Here is a 23888-nt window from a genome sequence, read left to right as displayed (position 1 = left end):
CCATTTTCTATATCCTCATCAAACTATTTGAGTTCTTATTTTTTATTTTTTTAATTAACAGTAATACTATGAATTGTATGAGATGCTATAATGAAAATGATATAAGTGGTTCAAAAACATACTTTTCAAATATTAATATTATTTATATTTATTTTTATAGTTATATTTTATATCTTTGCTTCATTTCCATCTCCTGCTACCATTCTCTCTCTCCTTCCCTTTCTGACAAAACTCCTTGGATAATTGTTTACATTAAGTGTCTACAATTTCTCTTTCCCTCCACTCTTTTAAACCACTCTTTGCTAGCTTTTATCCCCATCAAGTGGCCTTATTCCATCTCATGGCATTAATTATCCTTTATATGATAATGATGCTCAACTATTTTATGAACCTGAATCTCTCACCATATATTCTGTCTGCATTTAAATGTCCAAAGGCATCTCAAATTTAATACACACAAAACCAAATTACTAAATTTATGCCACTCCTGGGGTAGGTTTGGGAAGGGAAACCTTCACTGCTGTCATTTTCATTTCAATTAAATGGCAAACTCCTACTTTAACACAATTAGCCCAAGATTTTGGCATCACATTTTGACTCCCAACTTTCACACGCCATAGAAAGACCTTGGCTCCAACTTCAAGATACACTCAGGTGTTCATCACCTCTTTACCATGATCAAAGCCACATCATATATGAACTCAGTTGTTGAGATGGCCTCTCAACTAGCCTCCTTGCTTTTTTTCTTGCCATTCTGCAAGATATTTTAAAGACAACAAAGTGTTTCAGCAATGTGATCCTGTTGAAATAGAAGTCAAGTTGTAGCATTTTGCTGCTCAAAAAACTCTGAAGACTTCATTCCTCTTAGTGTAAAAGTCTATAAGGCCATTTACAATCCATTACAAAAGTAATTGATTCCTCATTGCCCCTTGACCTCATCTCCTATTCAATCCCCCTGTTTTCTCCTTGACCACATTGACCTCCTTGCTATTCCTGGAACACTACAGACACAATCCTATTTCAGGGCCTTTGCATTTCTATTGCCGTCACCTAGGATTCACATTGCCTAACTATCAGGTATCCCCCAGAGACAGCTCTGCCTGCTTCCTTCCTTTTCCTACTAAAACTTCATGATCTCAGTTAATTTTACCCTAGTATTCTATCTAAGAGTTCACACATACTCCCTGATGTATCATACCGCCAGTTTTACTTTATATAGATTTCCTCTTAGCAAGTATCACTGTCAAACAAAATATATACTTTACTTATTTATCTTTCATATTTCTGTCTTTATCAGCTAGGATATAAGCCCCATGAGGACAAGGAATGTTTCCTATTTAATTCATAATGTCTGGAACATCAGGGTGCTCACAAATTGTTTTGAGTAGTTTAGTTTATTCACCAACATATCCTCAGAATGTAGAATAGAGCCAGATACATAGTAGATGCCCAGTAAATATGTTTGAATAAATGAATACTAAAATACCGATTACATTGCCTTATACTTAGTATTAGCTTGACAGATGTTTGTTGAATTAAGTGAATATTTTTAAGATTTTCAAAATAATTTATGATTTTGTAAAATTAAATAATAATCATTTCCTTTAAAAGTTGTCTGGATGTTTTTTGAAAACTATGTCAGATGGTTTTCCTCTTATTATTCTGATTCGCCTCCAAAATTAGAATGGTGATATTTCTTTTTTATAATCAATCAATACATTTAGTATTTAACTACCAAAGAAAATTATTATAAAAGCTAAAAACTGTTCTGCTAAAATCACTTGGTAATAGCAAAGTTGTTATGACATTAAAAGAAAAAAAAAAAAGCTACTTTAGCTGAAAAAAAAATCAGAGGTTTTAAGGCTGTCATCTAAAACAAAATAAATGAGTTTTCTAACCTGAAGAATGTCCCTGATATAATATCTCCATTTCTTTAGCAGCGTTCACTTTTAGACTTTTATTTGGCATGATGGTATTTCAGACATAAATTTATAGCCACTGATTTAAAGGCATGCCATGACAAAAACAAAGATTAAATTAATGAAATAAGAAATCATATGTTTTCTTCCTTAATTAAAAATCCTATTTATACAGAGTAATGAGTGCCTCAGAACATTCATACTCTATTTTATTGTATTTTTTATTATGAGAATAATAAAAAGTGAAATAAGCATTGATTGGATTTGTCATTCCCTATACAAAACATGAATGCTCAATCTATCCCACTCCTGAAATGCCTATTCTGGAAATATATTGCTCTAAACATTTACCAAATCAAATCCACTCACTCTACTAAAATAAGTTTATTTGTAGATGGTACATAGACAAGATACACAATCTGTGATTAATACACGCCCTTGAACATCTATCTGGAGAATTTAGTGCCATTGCTGATTTTTATTTAACCTCAGTGTTCTTCTAGTGATCTCATTTTACAAACCTTTGCTGTAGAAAAAAGAAGAAAAAAAAAACAAAACATTCTATAGTCTAGTCACAGAATTATCTCTTTTGTTGTGTTTTATATGCAAAGCAGGGAAAAGGGATGACCTAGAAAAGGAGAAAATGCATTCTAAAATGCAAAGTGAGGAATGTGAAATCAGAGCCTGGTGAGTTTCTCAAGGCACAGAGACATTTTTTTCAATCACAAAGTTAATATTAGGTCATAGTTTAAGAACCAAAAAGAGCACTATAGAATTATACACTAAAAAAATTAATATTCTCCTTCTCAATCTCTGCAGGCATTCCTGTTTCTACCTTTTACCGTTCTTCTCCAGAGCTATTGTATATATTTTATTCTATACCTTTCTAGAATTTTCTCTATGTATATATTTATAAATTTCTTCACAAATGACTTCATTGCTATTTCACATGAAAGCTATTCCCAAACAATTCTTAAGCCAAAAAAGAAAATATTTTGGCAGACCTTAGGAGCCAAGTCAGCCAAATAATTAAACAACTTATGCATCATACCCATCACTTTTCAAAAGAAGGCAGCAGTAAAATATGAGCAATGTTACCTGATGGCATTAAATTGTCAAAAATAACATTCATTTTTTTACTATTACATAAACAAAAATGTTCAAACTCTACATGCTGAAGAATTGCATAGAGCAAGTTAGCACCACAAGAATCCATTCCAAGGGCTCATTACTTCACTAACAGAGGGCATGCCTCAGCAATGCACGTTTAGAACACATCAGGAACTCTCACTGCCCTGACAGTTTGGGGACATCATGAGTCAAAAAAGACCTACTTTTGTCACTTGTCAAGTGAACTATCCACATAGTGTTATAAGATACACATACGATAGAATATACAAAAAGTATTCTAAGGTAATTGGTATGGATTTCCAAAATCAGATCGGTCTTAAAATTTGGTTGATAATTTGACTTAATAAGAAAGAAAGATGTGATCATCCCCAATTGTTAATTTTATCCAGCAATAATAACCCCATTCCTTTGTCTCCTTTAATGTATCTGTACTGGCCCATGCCTGAGATTCTCTTTTAATTTAAAAAGAAGAAATTGTACATTTTGGTAGGGATGAGTTCTTCTTCCCATTTCAAGTTTACATGTAGAACTTTTTCTCATTAGTTATGATCTAACATCAGAGACTACTTGCAAATAAACCCTACTTTCCTTGGACGATTATCTGATCACCTTCATCAGAGTTTAGTATTCCAAGATAAGTACAACTTCTATTTCTTGAGCTTTTACTGTGAACCAGGCCTTCTGATTTAATTTTAACAATCTCAAAAGATAAAAATTGTTATTAATCCTGCTTTAAAAATGATGAAATTGAAACTAAGAAGTTGAATAGCTTACTCAAAGCAAAACAATACATAAGTGGAAAAGCTGAGACTCAAAGCCAGGTCTTTCTCCTTCTGAAGTCCATTCTTTTACTAGAGTATCCTTCAATCACTAAGCTACCCAGGTGCCCATAAATAAAACCTTTTCTTAAAAGGTCCAACTTGGGATGCCTGGGTGGCTCAGCGGTTAAGTGTCTGCCTTTGGCTCAGGGTGTGATCCTGGAGTCCTGGGGTCAAGTCCTACATCTGGCTCCCTGCATGCAGCCTGCTTCTCTCTCTGCCTGTGTCCACCTCTCTCTGTGTGTGTCTCTAATGAATAAATAAATAAAATATTTTTTAAAAATTAAAAATTAAAAAAATTAAAAGTCCAACTTTCCTAAATATCTTCTAACAGTTATGTTAATTTCAATAACTTTGTTGATGCTTCCTATGTCCTGACCCCATATATCAATATAGAACCAGTTTAAAAATTTCCAAGAATATATAAATGATCTTACAAAGAGAGAAAAGAGTTCACATACTGTGTGCTTAGTGTAAGTCTCACCCTATTTCTGATTAGTCCTACTCAAGTATAGATTATATGTGGAGGCAGGAGTTAGGAGAATGAGATTTTCCGAACTACCAGGTCTATAGAGATCTAAAGCTCTCAATGGTAGCTGCTAAAAAACTGTCATGTATTAGTTGTATGGATATCTCTCAAAAAAAAAAGAGAAAGAAGAAAGAAAGAAAGAAAGAAAGAAAGAAGAAAGAAAGAAAGAAGAAAGAAAGAAAGAAAGAAGAAGAAAGAAGAAGAAAGAAGAAAGAAAGAAAGAAAGAAAGAAAGAAAGCATGTTCACACAAAAACAAGTACAAAATGTTCATAGCATCAATATTTATAAGAGCCAAAAAGTGGAAACAACCCAAGAATCCATCAACTGATGAACTAAATGGATTTTCATGCTATGGGATATCATTCTGTCATAAAGGGAAATGAAGTACTGATAAATGCTAGAGTACTGACTTTCTCTCTTGGGAAAGAAGCAAGTCAGAAAAGATCACGTACTATATGACATCATTTCTATGAAATGTCCAGAATAGACAAATCTATAGAGACTGACAGTAGATTGGTAGTTGCCTAGGTCTGGGAGGAAGGATCGCTAATGGGCACAAAGTTTCCTTTGGAGTACATAAAAATGTCCTGATAGCTGATTATGGTGATGGTTTCATAACTCTGCAAGTATATTAATAACCATAACTTTGAGTTTTATATTTTGAGTTGTATATGTTGTTGTCACTCTTACAAGACAATCAACCAACCATATGCTGGAAGCTAAAGATGAGATGATTTGTCAGAGTAGCTACGAGAAGGTATTCCTTGCACAATTAATGTTCAGTGTATCCTTGAATAATCACTGAATGATCTACAAGCTGATTTGACTCCTAGTGGGCTTCCTAATATTGGCAAAGATGGTACTTGCTGTGATAGCAGTTAAGCAGCCTCCTAGAGCTGATGGGGGAACTTTGGTTCTGTTCATTTATTATTCTTCTATGATATAAACTTCAGACTTTTGGTACTCAAAATATTCAGGTTCATTTATTTCAAAGCTATAGATTCTGTTGTACTTGTCACAAGTTTTTTATTTTGAGACTCATGCTGAGCAATTACGCAGCAGTTTTGCTATATCAACCATATCCTGAGGGCAGAGCATATAGAAAAATCCAAAGTTCGGGGGAAAATAGAAGCATAGGAGAGTAAATATTGAATTTATCCTATTGAAATGAAAAAGTATGACTGCTAAGATTCACTTAACATATAAAGTTTGCTAATCAGTGTACAAATGACTTCCATGACTTTCTTAAAATCATGTCATGTAGCATGGGTAGAGCCTGATGGGTGGGGATGACAGACTCTTGGCTCTAGCACTTATATGTTATCAGAAGGAAAGAAAAAAACATTGCATAGACTCCTAAGGACAAGAATTAATTTTAAAAGTGGGATTTAATGACACTGCAGGAAATAGAAATTCCCCTTCAATTTCTCTTCCCATTGCTATTCCATATACCTTCCAGTACTTTATTCATTTGCTCATCCATTAGAGTTTGAGCTCCTGGTGAGTAGCAATCCTGCCTTTCAGAGCCTAAATAATTATCACAGATGTTTAGACAGTATTCAGAAGACAGGGGTGCTATTAAAGGTACTGCCTTGTTAATTGATTAACCCAGGTCATAAACCAACTATAACAACAAACACTAAGCTCTGAATGAGCTCTTGTATTTGTATACTTATTGCAAAAACTTCTTTGGAATTATTTGTAATTCAAATTTAAGTGAGAATACTAAAGAAAAATGATAAAAGGAAAAGAAGAGCTCTAAAGTCTTAGAAGCTTTTGCTGTTAAATAGAAACGTTGTCATTTTCCATTGGACAGATAGTCACATTAGGTAATAAAAGCACAGCAGTAATGAGTGACTAAATAGTCCACCCCTTTGCTGAATCTTTCCCTTGTATTTAAATCTTTCCTATTTTTAAGCAAACAAGCAACAAACAAGCAGAAAGTCTCTTTGACCTCCTTTCTTCTCTCTCCATCCTCCTTTTCAGGAATTTTCCAAAATGCTATTCAAATTACACCATTACCATTTCTTCATAGTTCTCATTATCTCACCCAAGTATTTCTTTGTAAAGGTTTAGAGTACAACGGACCTCATGTCATTTGACTTTTCAGTATTTTTTTTAACTTTTCAGTATTTTTTGATCCCGTAGACCATTCCCTCCTTTTCAAAATTCTTTTTTTTCAAAATATTGTCTTGGGTTCCTTGACACACTTTCTTACTTCTTGTATCTTTGGCTACTAAAAGTGTTCTTTGCAATGTTATCTTGCAGAAACAAAATGTTGAAAAATCTGGTACCTTTACTGGTTTCAGACATGCCTGTGGCTTCAGTTGCCTTCTATGAGACAATGGGTATTTCTCCCTGTAGACCTGTCTTTTTAGTTTCAAATCAGTACATGTAACACTCTACCTGATATCTCCATGTGGTTGTCTCCAAGGCTTTTCCTAAATATTTTTCAGTGTTTTTCACTTCTGGCCTCTACTACTTATACTTAACTGTGTACTGCCCACTTCTTTCTCCAGGGCTACAATATTGCATTCCTAACTGGTTTCCACATGCACCATTACCCTCTCTAAACCCAGCCTCCAAACTTCAGATTGAATCATTCTTCCAAAAAAGCAAATCTGATCATGTAGTCATCCTTCCTTCTTCTCTACCCTACAACACACATTAAAAACTCTTTCTGAGGTCTCAATGCTCTTACCAAAAAGACAAAACTCTTATGGGGCCTGGTTCTCTCTCCAGGCTCATCTCAATTCATTTTCTATCTGAATAGCTATGCCCCAGCAAATGGCATTCTTTCAGTTCTTGAATGTTCCACATTCCCTTCCACCACCAGGCATTTGAGCAGGCTACTTCCTCTATCAACAACGTTCTCCTCTCCTATTATCTCTTTGGTAGACTCTGACTCTTTTTTATATCACTTCCTCAAGAGGGTATTTCTTGACCTTCACTGGGTAACAAATTGTCATAAATATAGAGGCTTAAATCAACACAGATTTATTATCTCACAGATCCCATGAGTCAAAAAGTCTGGCAGCAAGTTAGCTGAGTCCTCTGCTTAGGGTTCCACCGGACTGAAATCATAATGTTGATATGTTCAACCTCATTGAAGGTTCAAGATCCTATTCCAAGCTCAATCACATTGTCAGCAGAATTAATTTCCTTGTGATCGTAAGGCTGAGGTGCTCATTTTCTTGCTGGTTATCATCTATAAGTGAATGAATACACAAATCATGGTATATTCATGTAGTTGAATACAATTTAGCAATAATAGTAATAACTGATTAGTATACACAGTAATATGAGTAAAATTCAAAATAACTCTTCTGAGTGAAAAAGCCAAACCAGAAAAATAATAAACACTGTATGAATCTATTTACATAAACATCTAGAAAATGCAGTCTGTCTAGAAAGCAAATTGGTGGTTGCCTAGGAATAGAGCAAATGAAAGTGCGAAGGAGAAGTACAGTCGGGCATGAGAAAACTTTTGGGGAGTAATGGAGGGTTCATTATTATCTGTAAACTTTAAATAAGTGTAATTTATTATATGTCAGTTATTCCAAAAAAAAAGAGTTATAAAGAAAAGAATCAGCACTGCCACCATTTTCTGATATCTTTTTTGCTTTCAATCACTTTGCTTTCTCTTACCTGACTTTGGCCAGAGCCTAGGACTTCCTTTGAGTGTCTGGTGTTTCTCAGCTCCAGAGACATGTTTTTGGGGTACCCAAGGCTGCCAGATGACCAATCTTTATATTAAATACCAATTAGAGCACTGGCAAGTGTGTATGGTGTGTGAAGATAATTTGGAGAATTGATGCACATGTTTTAAACATGGTGGATAAACTTTCATCTCTACCAAAGAGACCTTTTTGTTATAAGCCTGTAAATCAAATGGTGCCCCGAGCCAAAAATAAAGTAAGTTACAAAACTTTGCTAAGGGTAGCTGCAAGACCAAATTCAATTTGTAAAATTTATTTTACCATGACCAATAAATCAGTTCAAACCAAGCTAAGGGTTTTCCAAGAATATAACAAATAAATTAACTGTAATTGAAATCAAAGTTATACATTTTCTGAAAACATTAAGAAGAGCAGAACTAGACATGGTAAAATGTTACCCTGTACTGAACTTGAATCTGAGTTTGCTTGGTTCAAATGGTTCAAGTCCCTAGCCATAACCTTGTTTCCCATGCTGCAGGTAAAACAATGCCACAGTTGTGGACATCTCAGTGGAGCTCTCGGATGATATCCTGGCAGGGAAAAATTAATATAATTCCATAAGGTACATGGAATATTTCCTAATGACTACAACTGATTAAATTCCAGTTAGAGCCATTCTGGGCTTCCAAGCACCACAATTAGTGGAGTGTGTTTTCACCTCCCAAATTTGAAGTAAAATACCTAGATCGAAGAAAAGTCTAGTTACTGTCAACTACATAAATGAAAGTACTTATATACCACAGCATGTATACAATTAGCTAATAAATTTCAACTCAATAATTATCTGAAATTAGGAAAGCAGAAAAGAAAGAAAGGAATGTGCCACATACCAACTCCACATTTTCCCCTAAAAGCATTGGTCTCCAGTGGTGACAGTCACAACATGTTTGGGAAAATGTTATTGGACCTTGTGGAGTTAACGATATAGTGTGGCTTTCAGCTAGGAGGAGAGCTTTAAAGCAGAGTCATAAGAATATTGTGGTAATTGTACTCAACACCAGGGAAAAGAAGTAAAACAGCGAGATGTTGAAAATAATACATTTTAATGGAAAGAAACATAAAACAAACTTCACAATGGTGCCCTTTTAATGTGCTCATGATAGCTGTTAATTTTGAAAAGGTAAGTGGACTGTTTATAGCATATAGAGAAGTAGAAGGTAAATGTTAAGAAAGACTATTTTTGGATAATAGAAAGCATGGTACTAAATCTTAAAGTAGTAGCTGCTTAAAATCTTGCCATTTTCCCAAATTTAGTCTATGACCTAGAAAATTTTAACAGCTCAAAGCCTTAGGCAGATTGAAGAATCGGTCCCACATTTGGACTTTTTAATCAGGATAATGGATTCTGATCAAGTTAAAGATATCAAACGGTAGAAACAAAGAATTAATAAAATATTAAATGAACAGAATCATAAAAGTCATAGAGGTTGGGAGCTGTGAAGACCTTTACAGGTGATAGAGTACAACTCCCTTTTCACACAAATAGAAAAAAAACAAGCCTTGGGAGATCATGTCCCTGGCTGAAAAGCACATATCAGAAAATCTTTACAATCATGACTTTCTTCAAATGATGCAAATGCCTGTATCACAGGAAACCCTCAATAAGTATTTGCTGAATGAATATATTAATAAGTGCTTCAGCCTTTTCAAAACCTATTTATTAGACCAGTAGTTATGCATAACCATATAGAATGTGATAATGGCAGTCTGAATATTAAATATTAAAAATTTTAAATACATAATACCATTTAATTATTGATTTCATAACACAATTTGTAACCAGTATGGTCAAGATTAGGAGTTTCGTCGGAGAGCAGCTACCTACTACCTCTATGGTCACCTAGGGAAATATGCCTTGAAGATATGCAGTCTCCCTTTGATGTGTGCTGGACCATGTCCAAGTCCTTGTTCTCTATTCCCTGTCCTCGTCTTGATCTCCACCAGGAAAATGAGAGAAGCCGAGATCGGAATTCACAAAGCAAAGACATCAAGGAGAGCATGTTAGATGGACAAGGAAAATATAAGGACAAAAAGTGGAAAGGCTTTGGAGCACATAGGATTAATAAACATTTATTAGTAAATTGACAAATCTGGTTTTTCTAAAAGGGGGTGGATCCAGAAAAATGTAGATATCGTATCTTAAAGTTCTTAGCACATTGTTGATATGGCCTGGAACACATGATCAGTTTGCTAGGACTGCTGTAGCAAAGTACTATAAGTGGAGTGATTCACACAACAGAAATTTATCATCTCACGATTTGGAAGCTGGAAGCCGGAACTCAGAATGCTTGTTCCTTCTGTTCTAGGCCTCTCTCTTTGGCTTGTAAATGGCCATCTTCTCCCTATGTCTCTAGGCATTGTCTTCTTTCTACATGTGTTTGTCTCTGTGACCAAATTTGCCCTTTTTATAAGGTCATCAGTCATATTGCAATAAGCCTACACTAATAATTCATTTTAGCTTAATCACATTGGCAATGACACTATTACATGTCCAAAGGCCACATTCTGAGATATTTAGGGTTTAGACTACAACACATCATGGGTGTTGTGGTGGTAGACATGATTCAACCCATAACAAACACATGGGTTACATAAAAAGAAAAGTTTCATTTTTACTTTAAAAGTACAAATGAAAGTGTCAAGGGGCTATAAGATAACATCTTTATTTTTGGAACTAGTTATTACATTGTATTAATGGTTTAAGGAGGGAAGTTGTGCCTCTTGAAAACTTGCTCATCTCTCACTTGCCATTGACTTTATGTCTGTACACAAGGAAGTAGCTATATGTGGTCCGTGAAAAATCAATCTTCAAATAGACAATTTGAGAGAGTCTTGTTTTTAGTTTTCTGCTTGTTTCACAAGATCTTGGATTTATGGGTAGGAGGCATCTTTCTTCTATTGTTAATACTTTTATTTATGTATCAATGGCAGAGCTTTTTTTTTATTTTCTTGTAATGGTCAGAATCTTACTGGGCAAAAAAAAAAAAAAAAAAAAAAACACTTTCCAACATTTTACAGAGTGACTAGAAATTGGAGAAAGCTGTAGCACATTTATTTGCTAAAATATTTATGAAGAATTATAAACAGAGTAGTATGGTGGTTAAGAGAATAACTTTGGAGTCTGATGGATCCAAGTTGAAAATCTGTCATTTGCTAATTGTATGACCTTGAACAGTTAGCCAACCTCACTATGCCTCAGTTTCTGGCTCAAATTCATTTATGATAGTAGTAACTAACCTCCTATGCATTCCATGACAATTAAATTTAAAAATGTTCATAAAATGCTCATAATAAATACCTGGCTCATAATAAGCCTCTGTCTGTGATAGCTCTCATTATTAAATGAAGAATGGGAATTGGAAGATGAAATCACTATGTAAGTTTGAGCCCAATACTATGATATAAATAAGAACAGTAAGATTCAAAACTTGTGATGATACTCAAGAACAATTTGGAACTAAATCCCTTTTGTTTCACATTTCTTTCTTAACCACAATAATTTGTTGAAGCAATACATAAATCATTTTAACCTCTATTATCAATTTTAATACAGTCATTTGCATTAATTTTCAAGTAAAAGTTATTAACTTGTATTTCCTCATTTTTATTGGTAATTTTCCATCACAAGATAGTATTTATAAAATCATATTGCTAGAAATTGGTCTTAGAGATAATTCTGTCCAAATTTTTCACTTTACTGACAGAAAATTGATATCCAGAAAGTGTAAATGGTTTTCTTAATGTTAAATATTTAGGTCATAACCAACCAAGGCTTTTTAAATCCCAGGCCAGTGGTCATTGAAGGTCATAACTCTTCAAAATAATACTAACACGTATTATATTGAGCCATACAGTGTTGAACTTCCAAACTTTTTTACTTAATTTTCTACCAAAGAAGATGTCATTCAACTTGCCAATTGGAAATTAATTATAGCACTACTACCTGATACTATTTAAAGTGTCCCCATACAACAAAAGCTTATAAACACCTACCTTTGGAGCACATAAGCAGGTATAAATTATCTTATCCAATTGAAATTTAAAATTAAACTATACTAACCTTAATTTATTTAAAAAGTAAAGACACTCCTAAACTGACAGTGTAACAAAATGAAATTAAGTTGATTCTGCAGCCCTTGGCTAAATTCATATGATTGATCGACATGACAAACTCACTAAAAGATAAAGTAAGAAAAAAGGATGGTTTTTAAGATAATCAGATCTGTCCACATTAACTCATCTTGGAGACAGCCAAACCCACAATGCCTTGCATTATTTGTTTTTTTTTTCCACTGATCAAGAGATTAAAAAGGAACTGATGTAATTTCTATTGACAAGATTTCTAATCACTCTTACATCTCTGTTTTTCCCAAGGGTTTTGAGAACAATAGCTAGAAAAACTCCTGAAATGATGAAAAATTAAGTAGTGGGCAGCCCCGTCGGGACCCCTCTCACTTCCAAGAGCTTTCTCTGTATCTTTACTTAATAAACTTCTATCCCTTTACCCACCCCCCAAAAAATTAAGTAGTCATGCCAGTATTGTGAGGTCTTTGTCTTCTTTGGGAAGGGGAGGGGGCTTAGGAAAGAATAGCCTAGTTCTTGTCAAAGATATGCTCCTAGGATGGATATGTTGTTGGCATTCCAGAATCTTTCCCAGTGTTGTTAGAGGAATTACAGAGGGCAGATATTAACAGAGGGAGAAGTCAGTGGACACTGCTAAGTAGAGCAGGAGAGAATCAGAGAAATTATCTCAATCGAGGGATATTATAAGTAGGTGCCCAAGGCACATAGGGATCATGTCACAGCATCAACTATGGTTTTACAAATGTGGAAAGGATACATAGGGGAACCTGTTTGTGGACATGAGCAAACTAAAAGTTCATATTGAATTAAGAAAAACAACTTGGATTTGTAAAACTGGAGCCTGAATTGGGCTATAGTATCACCAAACTAACTATATGTGTGTGTGTGTGTGTGTGTGTGTGTGTGTTTTGAATTTGTCATGTGTCACATATCTATTAGAGGTCTACATAGTGAATGTGTAAATCTAGTTTAGTTTACCAAGCAATAGAAATAGAAACTGGTACTAGCTGTATTCATTTTACCCTTAAAAATACATAACCAGATACATACTGGTCTCTAAATTTAAGATTTTCCTAGGTAACTTCCTTATTAATTTGGCCTGTTTGCCCTGAAGGCCTGCTGGACTGCAGCTGTCATCTGAGACATTATTCCATGTTTCTTGCCTCTGTTTTTATCTCATTTTGGTTTATTTTCTTATTTTATTAAAGGAAATCCTCTAATAGCTACCCATAAGAAAAGATACATGGGGTGTTTTTTTTCAGACCATTTATGTCCTAAAATTTATTTCTTTAACTTTATACTTGCCTGCCAACTTGCCTTATTACAGAATTTTAGGTTGGAATTCCTTTCAAAATTTCCTATCTTTTGCCCCCATTATATTCTAGCTTCTAGCATGACTGCTAAGTCTACTGTCACTTCAATTCTTTATCCTTTCTATGGGACATATTTTTGTTCTCTTTGGAAGTGTTTTAGAATTTTTTTTAACTCTCATTATCTGAAATGTCACCACAACATGAGTTGGTGTAGTCTTTCTCACTTATGAAACTGGGCTCTCAGAGGGTTCATTTGAGCTGGAAACTCATGCCTTCCAAATAAGAAGCATTTATTATGATTTTTATTATTATACTCATTAAATTTCTTTTATCCTCTTTTATCCTGGAACTCCTATTATTTGAATGTTGGATATTTCATATTGATCCATCATGGAATGATCAAGTTTTCATTTATTTGGACTCTTTCGATCTCTGTTTTTGGTTTCACTTTTCGAAAAATATCTTCAACATTATATTCCAAAATTTTATTCAGTTTGCTTTAACGGGTATCACATTTTCTATCCTTCAAAAGTTTATTATTGTTGTTTGCTTGTTTTTTTAGTAACTTTCCATTTTTCAACAAATATAATACCTTCTTTTGTCTCCTAAGAAACTGACCATAATTCTGATATTCCCTTATATTTCCAGCATTAGCTTGGTCTCCTTCAGATTCCTTTTCCTCTCTACAGTTGTTTTCATCTCTGTCTTTCAAGAAGGGACTTTCTGAAAATTAATAAAACCAGAATTCAAAACCCTTTGTGCTTGGACAGGACTTTGCAACTGGTGAGCTTCACCACAGAGGAAATGGTAGAGATCTGGTCATTCATCAGGGAATTTTTCCAAATACTAGTAGCAATCGATTTTTTTTTCCTTTGAGGTTATTTGGCTTCTCCAAAGAAGAAACTTGCAGTCCTCTGGCTGGGATATGTGCCTGGGTCACAGCATTCTTTGAAACCAAGGAATACAAGGTTGCCAAAGCTTCATTTCAATGGGTAGAATTTCAATTCATCCTCCTCTTTTCAAAATACTACCTCGTTCTTCCCTTCAACGTGTCAGGTGTCCCCTGGTCCTGAGCCCCTCTCATTCGATTTTTCTGCAGAACCCCCAGGATCCACTGGGGCAGGGGAAGAATTGCCTGGCTACCCAGCATGGGACCTGCCCTGAGGTCCAGGCAAATGTCCAAACAATGTCTGGGTCCTCTGCTTCCTGCCTCTCCCAGACTTGAGCAGGAAGGGAGGCGACATGTGGCTGAGCCTTCTCCTGGGTCTGTGATCCCAACCGGCTGGCTTCTCGTGATCCCCCTTAACGGTATGTTTCCCTTCACTGCTTAGGTGGCTTTAACACATCTCATAAGGCTTCGTATGCAACGTGGGTTTTTTCTTTAAAGATTATTTATTTATTTTTTCATGAGAGGCACAGAGAGAAAGGCAGAGACGGAGGCAGAGGGAGAAGGAGGCTCCCTGCAGGGAGCAGGATTCAATCCCAGGACCCCAGGATCAGGACCTGAGCCTAAGGCAGACACTCAACCACTGAGCCACCCAGGCATCCCTACAGTGTGGGTCTTTAGCAAGAGAGAAACCTAAGTTCAAAACTTAAAAAAAAAAATGGAATAAAGGAAAGAGAGCTGTGCACGGAGAGAAGTATCACAAACAGAGTCTGTGCAGCTGCAATGAACGTGGATTACATGTTTGTATGGGGCCTGTGGGGGGCAGAAGCAATGGGAAAACCAAAGGGAAAAAAAAAAGTTCCTTTGAAGAACAGCAGTGGAAGGTTCTTTGGGAGCCAGTCAGTTGAGGACTTGAAGTCTGAGCTGCAGAAATGGAAATAGTTACAAAAGGCAGGGGGGAGCCATTAATAGCAGATTTGTGGGGAAGGTTCCATGAGATCGGATAGGGAGGCAGGAGCATCCTGCAGTGCCTTTTCCATAAGCCAGATAGATGCGGGTGGTGAGAGCCACAGCAGCACTGGAAAATCTCCAGTGAACTAGATATGAAAGATGAAAGAACAATACTGGGAAAAGTTCTCAGAAATCTCAGATTCTAAGGGCTACGTGCTAGAGATCCCACTATTATCATAAGGTCCCTTTAAAATGGAGCCTAATATTGGGGCCCCTGCATGGCTCAGTGGTTGAGTGTCTGCCTTTGGCTTAGGGTGTGATCCCTGGGTCCTGGGATCAAGTCCCTCATGAGGCTTCTCGCAGGGAGCCTGCTTCTCCCTCTGCCTGTGTCTCTGCCTCTCTCTGTGTCTCTCTGTCTCTCATGAATAAATAAATAAAATATTTTAAAAAGATAAAAAAATTAAAGTGAAGAGTAATAGTAAAGCATCTAAGCTGTGTCATTATGAATGTCTGCATGAAAAGTAAACTGTTATTCGATTGTTCAAATATTTCTTTGGAAGGATGGATGCAAAATCATACACATTAATAGCAGGTTTATAAATATTTATGTTAAATGCCACCATAATAAAGAATACCTCAAGACTTTTTTACTTTTTAAAATATTTTTTTCATTCATTTGACAGAGAGAAAGAGAGCACAAGCAGGGGGAAGAGCAGGCAGAGGGAGAGGGAGAGAAGCAGATTCCCCTCGGAGTGGGGACCTGCATATGGGGCTGAATCTCAGGACCCCAGGATCATGACCTGAATTGAAGGCAGGTGCTTAGCTGACTGAGCCACCCAGTCATCCCACCTCTGGACTTTAGAAAAGAAAGTTTTATAACCTAAAGGTCATCCTTTCACATGCAGAAAGAATTCCCAAATATATCCCTAGTACCCGGCACAAAAGTGATGCTGAAATAATCTCATTAGAAAAGAAGGTTTTGCATAAACAAAGTTAATTCTTAAGATGCCATCAAGTATAAGAGGATTGATTGCTAGGAGAGTTTTAGACGTATGGCTATTATTCAATACTTCTTATTTAATTATGACTGAAATTTGGTAAGATTATGACAGAAATATAACATATATAAATATAATAACTACAGACCCATACTGGTTTCACAACAAAACAGATTTGAGAATAGGCACATTCAAGTACAAAAAAGAGATGAGCAACTATAGGAAGATTCTTTCTCCTGGGTGTGGTGCATTCGGAGATGTTCGGCCAAAAGTCCCAGGTCAGGTATAAACCTGTGCTTCTTAAAATATGTTTTTTTTTTTTTTTTTGCTTTGTCCAAAGCTAAAAAGCACAGCTTTTTCCCTGAAATTTTGCGAGTAATTTAGACAGCCGTGGTGTGATCGCTAAGGTAGCATCTGGTGGGAACACTGGGGCCAGCAACTCTGTCCCCGGGGCAAAACTGCCAGTTATTTCTGGACCCGGCTGGAGGTGCTCAAAGTTTCCCGTCCTCTGAACGGCAGCTGTCACAGCAATTTAGTGTCTCTGGCCACCACAGCAGGAAACTGATTAGTTTGATTGTAGGAAAGAAAATGCCACCCACAGAATAATCAGTTCAATTTTCTCAGTCGAGCAAAAGGGTATCTGCTCCTGGTCCAGCTGTGTGAAGGGAGCACGTCACCATCTGCTCTCTCTACTTGCCTCGTGCCACACTCTCCTCCCTGCCCCAAGAGACCCAGAGAGGGGTCTAGATTAGCTGTTGTCTGTTGCCCCCAGGGGAGACTTTATTTACCTCAGATGCAGAGTCAGGTGATATTTTGTAGATGGAAGGGAACTGGGGTCAGCTACAGTGAAGGCCGGTTCTGGGCAGATGCATTAGGTAGATGAAGTCAGGTGTCAACAGTGGCTCCTTTGTTCAAGGAAATAGCTAGTTTGCTTTTGATGCCACCCCAAAAGCATTCCTTCGGGGGTTCATCTTTTTGAAAAAGTCAATATGATCATTTCACAGCTTAGAGCTTCTCATGGATGTCACCTCACTTTTCAGATCAAAACTCAGAATTATTATCATGACCTAAAAGCCCTGCACGAAAGCCCCCCGGTGCCCCCCCCCCCCCCCGTCACTCCCTGCCCTGGCCAGTCAGCTTCTCTGTCACTCCAATCCTCGTGCTCCTTCCCAGCTCACAGGGGCGGCTTTCTCACTGGTCCATGGTTATCTGGTATTTGGTTACTTGTTGACTGTTCAAGTCTCCCACCTAATGTAAGCTCCATGAGAACAGGGACAGCATCTTCTTTGTTACCACTCTCCCTGCAGAGCTTGGCAGCGTGCCTCACCTGTAATCATGTAATCAAAGCTCACTAAGTATTTGGTGAATGGAGGATGCCACCCTTCTCCACCAGGTCCTGAAAGTGTAGAAATATTGTTAATACCTAAACATTCCCCCCAACCTAAGACCTGAGTTCCCTAGAGCCCATTTCTAATGGCTTCTAATGGCTAACTGGCTATGCCCTGTCATGACAGGAGAGGGGAAATCCAGGCCAGACATCATTTAATGGTCTTTATGCTCTCCTTCCAACTTATAGAAAACATATGAGAAATTAAAAGCTGTGTTATTCTGTAGTCATTTCACTGAAAAAGTTGAGCTGGTGCTTTTAGTGTTGTTTATTTATTTATTTATTTTTTAAATTTCCAGTGTGAGCACAACCACATTTTTGGTAGAATTTTTTGAGCAACGTGCAATCATGAACTTTATCAGGTCAGTTCAACCAACTCTGATTTCAACCAGCAAGACAGGAATTCATTCTATATTCTGATTGTCTATAACTACCTACCAAACAACCCAAGGTTTTGTGGTTTAAAACAACAATTATTCATTTTGCTAAACGATATATAATTTGGACAGGGCTCTCTGTGGACTGCTCATCTTTCTTTGTTCCTTGAAACATCCACTAGAATGGCTTGACCAGGGATGAAGTTTCCATTTCTGTGATGGCTCATCTGCATGGAGTTTGTACTGGTTATCAGCTGGAAACTCCCCTGATGGCCTTTCTTTCTTTTGCTTTGGGCTTCTCCATGGACTGCTTGGGCTTTCTCTCATGAGATAGGTCAATCTCAGATGTGAGTGTAAGAGTTAGTAGAAGCTGCTAGTCTCTGGAAGCGATGGCCCAGAAAGTGGCACAGCATTACTTCTGCTGTATTCAACTGGTCAAGTGCTATAGACTGAACGTTTGTGTCTCCCAAAATTTATATGTTGAAACCGAATCCCCAGTGTGATGATATGTGGAGGTGGGCCTTTGGAAGTAATTAGGTCATAAGGGTGGATCCCTCCTGAATGGGATTTGTGCCCTATAAAAGGGACTCCAGAGAGCTCCCTCACTCCTGCCCCCTATGCAAGTGCACAACAAAAAGATGGCAGTCCATGAACTCCACCAGACACCTAATCTGTCTGCCTCTTGTTCTTGGACTTCCCAGCCTCCAGAACTGTGAGAAATAAATTTCTTTTGTTTAAGCCACCCAGCCTATAGTATTTTGCTATATTGGAGCCAAAATGAACTAAGACATCTGGCAGTCACAGCATCCCCTAGATTCGAAGGGAAGGCTGTATCAAATAATTTTATACAACCCTGTCCTTGTCCCTGGAAAGAAGCAGTTGAATAATCACACATGTGTTGCTCTCCAAGGCATTTAAGGAAGCAGTAAAAGTGTAGCCACCACTTTCTGTTGGCATTGCTTTGGCCTTGTATCCTGCTCTCTTTGCTTAGGATTTGAAAGAATCCTTTGAGGTAGTCAGGGAAAGAATATTGTCAATAATTTGGAAATAGATCCTGTCTATATTCAGTCCATCACTTCATCATTTCCAGGTCTGATAAAAAAATCAACTAAACAAGACTATTCTGTATTTTTACTCTGTTCAACTTTTTGTTGCAAGTAATATGCTTTTTAGTTGGGCTTTAGGGAAAAACTCAGAAAACTTATTTAAATGGTAAGATTTACAAAGTCCATAGCAGGACTCAAATCTTTCCTTTGAAGCCAGCTGTGATAGCATTTCAGTGTCAGAAGCAGAGTGCAAGGAATAAGAATTATTGCTGGTGAAAGAGAACAAGGCTGCTAAGTCTGACTAGGGTAGCAAGGGAAGGTTTCTTAGAGCTGGTGAGATTTTGATGAAACCTTGCAAGATGGCAAAGATGTAGATGGGTGCAAAAGGGAAGGGAAGGCAGAATTTATTTTAAGCAGTTATTCTAAATTTCACCCTGAGCAGTAAGCTACCATGGGGAGAGCCAGGTGACAAGGCTGGAGTAGATTGGGGTCAGACTGCCGAAGACGTTGCCCAGGATTTCAGCATTGTGAGCACAGTTCTGATAGCAGTGGAAGCCCGGCGGTCAGTCACCCAGGCCTGAGCTGCAGAGGCAGGAGCAATGGGAATGGAGGCTGGGGAGGAGATCGAATGACAGTTGGGGGCAGAGGCTGTGCCAGCATCAGGTGAGCAGCTCTTCAGTGGAGGACAGATGCAGAATTGCAATAGGAAGGGATCAGAGCCCCAAGCTAATGAGTTACGTCCTCAGACAGCCTCACGGAGGTCTCTAAAGAAACAAAATGGAGAAAAGGAAGTGCAGAGGGCTTTATGGACACAGTTGCAAACTGCTGAGCTGGCAATATGGAGTCTAACAGTCTCTATGACTTTCACAGTAACCAGGCTGAGGCCCCAGGTCTTTGTGATTACCTTTGTCAAGCAGTGGCAGCTACAGGTTTCTGAACACAGAAGTGGCAAACTAAGAGTGGTCCCTTAAGATCAATCATGCAGAGAGGCCAGTGAGTGACATGTATATTATAAACAAAGATCTGCATCACAAACCACACCGCTACCAGCATCCACCAAAGATGTTGAAGACACTTTATATCTGAGTACTGTGCAGAGAGTATGGGGTGATCCTCACATGATTCAATGAAATGATTAGAACCAATATAATTCTTCCCTTTTGATCAAGAGGGACAATGTAAAATTAACAGTATAAATAACTTGTCTAAAGTAACAGTTCAAATTAGCATCAGATCAGGGAGTGATACTCTCTGTAGTTCTCAATTTATTTGCATTAAGCTGTGATCACTGTTAGGTGTAGGCTGGGGCTGTAAGTTTAAGGGCTGTCTTACGGGCCACTGGAGGTGCCCAAGGGAACTTCCTTCCAGTCCCTACATGTTGCAAAGCTTACCGTTGCCCTCTGTGGTTGCAGAAGCTTGAAACTTCAGTAAAGACTGGAGGTTGCCCTTGAAGCCAAGTCCACCCACCTGTCATAATGATAATTAAAGTTAAAAATATATGCAGAGGATAATCTCAACCTTTTGGTATCCATTTAGACCTGATTTGTGACCCAGTATGTGGTCTATTCTGGGTAAAGTTCCATGTGCACTTGAGAAGAATGTGTATTCAGTTGTGTTCAGATGGAAAGTTCTGTATATATCTGTGAAATCCATCTGGTCCAGTGTATCATTTAAGGCCCTTGTTTCTTTGGTGATGTTGTGCTTAGAAAATCTGTCATTTGCAGGAAGTGCCGTGTCGAAGTCTCCTACTATTAGTGTATTATTATCTAAGTATCTCTTTACTTTGGTTATTAATTGATTGATATACTTGGCAGTTCCCACATTAGAGGCATAAATATTCATGATTGTTAGGTCTTCCTGTTGAGATACCACCTCACACCAGTGAAAATGGTAAAAATAAACAAGACGGGAAACAGCAAATGTTGGAAAGGATGTGGAGAAAGGGGAACCCTCTTGCACTGTTGGTGGGAATGTGAACCGGTACTGCCACTCTGGAAAACTGTGTGGAGGTTCCTCAAAGAGTTAAAAATAGGACTGCCCTATGACCCAGCAGTTGTACTGCTGGGGATTTACCCCAAAGATACAGATGCAGTGAAACGGCAGGACACCTGCACCCCGATGTTTATAGCAGCAATGTCCACAATAGCCAAACTGTGGAAGGAGCCTCGGTGTCCATCGAAAGATGAATGGATAAAGAAGCTGTGGTCTATGTATACAATGGAATATGACTCAGCCATTAGAAACAACGAATACTCACCATTTGCTTCGACGTGAATGGAACTGAAGGGTATTTTGCTGAGTGAAGTAAGTCAATTGGAGAAGGACAATCATTACATGATTTCACTCATACGGGGAATATAAGAAATAGTGAAAGGGATTATAGGGGAAAGGAGGGAAAATGAGTGGGAAAAATTAGAGAGGGTGACAAAACATGAGAGACTCCTAACTCTGGGAAACGAACAAGGAGAAGTGGAAGGGGAGGAGGGCGAGGGGATGGGGTGACTGAGTGACGGGCACTGAGGAGGACACTTGATGGGATGAGCACTGGGTGTTATTCTTTATGTTGGCAAATCAAACTTCAATAATATATATATTGTATTGTATATATATGTGTGTATATATACTATATATACATATATATTATGTACACATTGTACATATGTGTGTGTATATATATATATATATATATATATATATATACACACACATATATAAAATTTTGTGGAGAGTGGCCCCAGCTCATAGTTATAGCTGAAAGAAAGACCTTATAGGCATGTAATCTCTCACACATGAAGCCCTTTCATTTTACAGAAAAGCATACCATGATGTAGAGCAGTTAAGTAACTTATCCAAGATCACCCAGTTACTCACTGGTGGATCTCACCCAGGATCTAAGTCTTCTGTTTTAAGGTGTAATTTCAATGATGGACCTTTTAAAATTCTGTTTATTCTGCTAGGAGGTTTGAAAGGCCAGAAAAGGAATCCAGAATCAGTCTTTATTGATCCCTTAGATCTTCCTTGGTATAACAAACAGTGTTTGGTGTGGCTGCAACATTTAATATAAACAAAAATCTTTATCATTTTTTAACGGTCTTATAGATGAAGCGTTAGTTGAAAGGGAGCAACAAGCAATCAGAGATGGTTAGAAACTTTCCCTGACCTCCCTTTGGATACTCTATATAGAAAGCCCTTGAGGCCAACCATGGTGTTTATCTTTTTTTATGATCTAATCTTGAGTTTCTAGGAGATACTCTGTAAATAGTAACTTAATTGATTAAGGTGAAGAAAACCACCCTGAACCCAGTGCTGGACAGCATAGTTACATACAGGAGTCCAGCCTGGCCCAAAGGTCAGCTCCCCAAGGCTGTGAGCTGTAAGTGAGCCAACCATCTCTCCTGGTGATTGTGTGATCTGATGAATAACTCTCTGTGTGGAGAATGAGGGTATATCATGAGAATGAGAGACTTGGGAGTTTGCAAATTTATTTTAATATATCATAATAACTGGGATGAGATTGGGGTGGTGGCCCCTCCAATCATTATCATAGGATGATGTCATAACATAAAGTGCCTTCTCAAGGTGAGAGAGCATTCACTCAGGGACTAGTGTGAAGGGAACTGGAAGAGGGGAAGGGGTCACTGAAGGGCCATTACCAAGGGCACAGTCTTGTTAGCATACTCCCAGCTCCATAGGGACCAGTGGACCATACAAGATGTGGTGAGGAGAAGAGAGGTACAAGATGGCATGCCATTTTCGCTCTGACTGCTTCTGCTCTGGCCTCTCTGATCAAAGTCCCAGGTAAGTCAAAGTGCTCTGGACTTGGAGTCATAAACCTAGGTATACCGCCGCTGGCCAACTGTAACTTTTGACAAAAGACTTAACCTTTCTGCCTATCAGGTGTCTGATTTGTAAAATGAGCATATCAATACCTACCTCAGATGGTAAAGAAGGCTTACTCTGGGACCAGCAGGATACAAAACCTTACCTAGTTATCATTGTCACTGAAACCCTTTGAGGATAGAGTAATATTATCTCAACACTCAATACATTGTTTAAAATCTCCATTTTCCTCCCATGTTTATTCTACATGATTCTCAGTCTCTTTCATGGTGAAAATTAAATCACATTTATGAATATTCCAGCAGTGTCTGATACCTTTTTTGGCAATCTAAACTTTCAGTCCCTCCTCTCCTCTTTTCTTTCTCTGTCTCCCTCCCTTCTTTCATTTGCTACATCAATGCACCTCATTCTTACATCTATATTTTTCTCTAGAAAACATGGAAACAAAAACCAAACAAACAAAAAACACCTTTTGCCTCTTCAGCAAAGAGAGTTAACCAGAAACACTGAGGAACTCTCATCCTCCGGTAGGGATTGTGACTTTGCGATTCATTTTCTAGCCACATCCATGCATACAGGATGGTGCTTTATTTAACACATAAAAAATTATATCTTGGAAAAGAAGTTCTGTAGTTTTTAGAGCCCAGTGGAGATATTTCCAAACACACTTTGCCACCTTTAAGGTTTGCCTAAGGCTACTCTTAAATTATCCTATGAATTCCATGTAGGAGAGTCTTTACCCTATTTCTGATTCACTTTGTCTCTCCAATGGAAATCTTGTTCTGCATCCTAGGGTCTTTACTCTTTTTACCCCTTTGGCTCTTCTGCCAAGTTAGGATTTATAATGGGCAAAACCTTGCATAGTCTATCAAAGATTTAGGCATATCGAT

Source organism: Nyctereutes procyonoides, unplaced genomic scaffold, assembly GCF_905146905.1.
Source record: "Nyctereutes procyonoides isolate TBG_1078 unplaced genomic scaffold, NYPRO_anot_genome, whole genome shotgun sequence".
Classification (NCBI taxonomy): domain Eukaryota; kingdom Metazoa; phylum Chordata; class Mammalia; order Carnivora; family Canidae; genus Nyctereutes; species Nyctereutes procyonoides.
This window is presented reverse-complemented; position numbering follows the sequence as displayed.